This window comes from Camponotus floridanus, unplaced genomic scaffold (assembly GCF_003227725.1).
Source record: "Camponotus floridanus strain SB8 unplaced genomic scaffold, Cflo_v7.5 scaffold370, whole genome shotgun sequence".
Lineage (NCBI taxonomy): Eukaryota > Metazoa > Arthropoda > Insecta > Hymenoptera > Formicidae > Camponotus > Camponotus floridanus.
This window is the reverse complement of record NW_020229515.1, coordinates 18,381-22,975: the sequence shown is the minus strand read 5'-3', so window position 1 is coordinate 22,975 and position 4,595 is coordinate 18,381.

Below are 4,595 nucleotides of genomic sequence, written 5' to 3'. Positions count from 1 at the left end.
TTTATTTGGTCCAAATATTGATTTTAATCTTTTCGTTAGTTCAAGCACGGTATGAAACTCTATCCCTTCGATGGCTGAATAAGCGTGTCCCTGTAATTTATTTATAATTAATTGAACCAAATGATATTCATGATAGGCTGGTATTAAATCGAGGGCACGTTCGCAGATCTTGCTAAAGTGAAAGACTGACATTTTGTGACCATCAAATCGAGGCACAGTGTCTATAGCATCTTTCAACCGTATTGGAGAAGGTTGGTCCATGATATCAAAGTGTTGGAAAGTTGGTTGAGAGTATGATCGTTCTTCGCGAGCGTGTTGTCGTTCTTGTTGTCCTTCTCTATGAGAACTTTCCAGATTTGCAAGTCTAGAGTTTATTCTTTCAATGCAACTAGTAATTGTGTGCATAGAGGCCATTAATTGTTCTACAGCGGGCTGTTCTTGAGTTCCTGTCGTTTCTCTTTGATTCATCTCTTCCTGCATTTTTGCTATGTGTTCGGCCTTAGCTTGTAAGGCTTCAGCTTGTTCTCTCAGTTGTCTCTCCTTTTCATTTACCTTTTGAGTTAGTATGTCGATTTCTTCGGAGGAATATTGTTTCCTAGTAGCGCCTGTGGCTACAGAACTTGCAGAACTTGATCTTGTTTGCATAATGATCCTTTAATTTTCTTTTCTTTCTCTTCAGTTGTATATATTTCCTGTCGACAATCTCCAAAGGTTTAGACTCTTTTGGCAAATCCCACCGCTGCCACCAAAGAATGTTCTACATTTACCTCTTGTTACGTCTCGAGTGTTAATTTAGACTAACTAAATTTTTACTTCTCTTGATCAGAGGTTTATCTCTCAATTTATTTTCTAGGGCAACCTGCTAAGCCGGCTTTACCCTGGGACGCCGAGAGATAGAGTCTAAGGTAACCTTCTGGGTAGGAGAGTCTTATATCGATAGTAAAATACTCTAGGTTATTTAGTCCTGACCAAATTTCTTTTATTCTTTTCAATTAGTCATGGTGATACAATGTTAAGAATATATATATATGTATATTTTTATATAAACGTGTGTATTATAAGTTGATACAGGTATATATATATGCTTTATTGAAATTATATTAATCGTTTTAGATATGGTCCAGGAGAGCATTTATTCTGTTATTAAAGTCTTCGTTGTCTTCTTCTGGATCAGAAAAGAGGGGCTCTGGTGTTCGATTTAACGTATCTCTCTCGAATTCATTCCAGCAGTCCTCAAGGTCCTCCAGGGGTACCGGGGAGTAACTGGGGGGTGAGTAATTAGACCATAAGGGGGAGCTCGGGGGAGAATATGGCAAGGGCGATACTGGGGGAGAATACGGGGACGGCACTTGGACGCCGACGTCAATCAAAGGCCTTATTTCGGCATTTCGTTCCCAGCCTCGGAGCAATGCTAGCGGTATTCTGCAATCTGCTTCCTCCAAGGAAATATCGCTTGAATGTCCGTCTAAAGATTCGGTGTCCTCCTCTTCTTCTATAATAACTCCTTCAGGGTTATTTTCTTGAGCTTCTTCCTGGACAGGTTCAGGGCTTGGTTCGATGGTTAGAGGGGCAAACGAGAGTTCAAAAGGAATATCTTCTTGATTATTATAAGATGTTAATATGTTAACAGGAATTTCGTCACGATCAATGAATAATCGTCGAGCGACAGGGGTTCCCGTTATTCTGCTCCTTATAATTGCTCGTCGTCTAACGCGACCTTCTCTGATGGAGAATTCACGGTTCAAGATTCGATCTACTCGTCTAGCATTAACCATCTATAATTAATTTCATCGATGGTTAATAAACCTTTATTTGAAGTTATAATTTATGAAAAGAAAGAATCTACTTACGATGATTAGTTTATTCCTTTATATAGGATCGTATATATTTGTGTATGTATATTTAAGGTGAGGGGTCCTGTCAAGGGGATAATTGAAACAAACGTGTTAGTATGTTACTTGTTAAAATATATTTTGTTAATAGAGAATGCGTAGAGAGGAAGTGGTTGACAGTTATAATATTCATGCTTAGATCAGAGCAGCATGATATAATATTGCTATGGTTCACTGTGTAGTAATAGCGACTTTAATTTATTAATTCGTATTTCAAAATTCTAGGTTGAATCTAAGATTATCAAAGGGAAAGGATATGGGAATACAGACAATGTCAATCAATGACATAAATCAAAGCGGCTGGCTTATATTCAGTGAGTATAAATTATTCGTATTTTCAAAGTTATAAGTCAGTGCATAAAATCTATTATTCGACAGATCCTCTAAGAGCCAGTCTTTCATTCGAGGTCAAGTATCGATGTGCAAGACGTCCCGTCACAGCGGCTCAGAATCCATAAAGAAATTCTTCAAGAGAATCCCTTTATGAAAGCGGCAGAGGAGTAGTATGCTACCCAATGCACATCAAGTGACTGACCAGAACGGCGCTACGCTCTAAGTATTGAATACTGAGGACCGGTTGAAATTAAAATAATATTCAACTTGAAAGGAAACTAAATGTCTGTATGAACAGTCAGGGTTCAAGGAAAAAATAGTAAAGTAGTAAGTATATAGGTTGAATTGACATGCGTAGTTGAAGTATAGTTAGTTAATTAATTTATAATTCGTAATTGTACTTACCAGAGGATGGATTCTTCAACTCGTAATGACGATGTTCCTTCCCAAGATCGAAGGCACTCAGCAAGTCTCCTAGGGAGGTGTCAGGGTTGATGAGAGAATCGGCAGAAGACCCGGAGTATTATTTAATAATACTTTATTAATGGACTGACTTATACACTCTCGGTGTTGTAAGTCTCAACGTGACAAAGTTTTATTATAGCGGTACTGCTGGTAAGTCTTCTAGGTGTTTCTCCTTTCAGATTTTACGGTCAACTGCGCGGAGACTGAGGCTCTCGCTCCTAAGGTACTCTCGGATCCCTACTCCTTTCCAGGCGTTGGCGATGGTAGGAGAAGGCGGCGTAGGCGGCTCGACCGTTATTGCTGTCTCTCTTCCTCAAGCGCGTTGTGACGTAGTAGGCGCGCAGTACAGAGTGGGGAACGACGAAGCCGTCTATTATACATTGTGCATCGAATACATTGTTCTTTTATAAAGGTAAGTTTTATAATAATTTATTAGCAACCAGAATTTTTGTAATGCATTCATATATGTTTTTTGATTCAGTAAATTTTCCTCTATTGAATGAGACATGAATGGTTCTTGTACGACGTTTTATTTAGAAGTGAAGTTTTGTCATTAGCTAAATAACAATATAAAATTTAATTAATATTATTAATGATAAATTCTGGCATGTTAAATTATTATAATTACATTGTTAATGTTAGAAAATAATATTTGTATATATAAATGTGGTGGTATAAAATTTAGTAAATCGACAGTTGTTAACAATAATAATTTTCGTGAAGACAATATTTTATAATGAAATAATAATTAATATTGAACGCTCGAATTATAATATTATTTTAATCTGTTGCAGCGGACGAAGAATACGGCGACCGGATGAAGGGGAGATAAGCTCTTAGTGCAGTTGCACTGAACGAAGGGGAGATAATGAAGTCACTTGGTAAAAACTTTCTTAATATGCTTTGTTCTTTTATTCTTTTAATAATTGCATGCAATATTCTTTCAATAGTCTTTTAAGTCCTTTGACTTCAAAATTTATTTCGCGTATGTATATATGTGTATGTACGTTCATACGTTTAAGAGCTTTAAAATATTTTATATTATTAATTAGCAATATTAATAAGTATTAAAGACTTAGTAATATTCTTATTGAGATTGAGAACAAATCATATGCATGCTATTATACTCTTGGGCTATTATTCTTAAGTCCTCTTGGTCTTAATACTTGGGCTCGAGACAATAGGGGAGATAACAAACATGAAGGGGAGATAAGTTGCGCTTCAACTTATTTGCGACGCTCTTATAAGCTTAAATAATTTATTCGCATATGACGTTGAATATTCACATATATATATGTATATATGCGTTATTTTTATAATGTTTAAATCATTTCTTTTACTGTCAGTGAGTATATGAAATTATAATATTCTATTTTATTGTATCTTCATTTTTGCTCTATGTTCAAATTGTATCATTGTAATTTTTAAATTTGCATATGTATATGTGTTACAAAAGGTTATATAGTAACGCACAGTATGTTGGATTAATTTTATTTCACGCTTGAAAGACTTTCACTTCGAAGTCTTCTTCATATAAGACTCGCATACCGAGGGGGAGATAAGTCGGCCGGCGCGAAAAACATTAGGGGAGATAAATCGCGCGTCCGCTCTGTCTTAACGCATTATAATTCTCGCATGCTATTTTATTCTCGTTATAAATTTTTAATGTACCATGAGCAGTTATATGCATATTGATTGTCTTTTCTACATAGGCTTTGTTAAATGGATTAAAATAATTTTAATATGAAATAATTGTTCTTATATGCACATGTTCTCTCCTTTAATTTTTATTAATTAGTTGCATGTCTCTTATTAATTTATTACCATTCGTTGGCTGGTTTAATACTGTCTCTTCTAAAGTTATATTCTTATATTCATTCTCCTCATTTATAACTCTTATTCTCT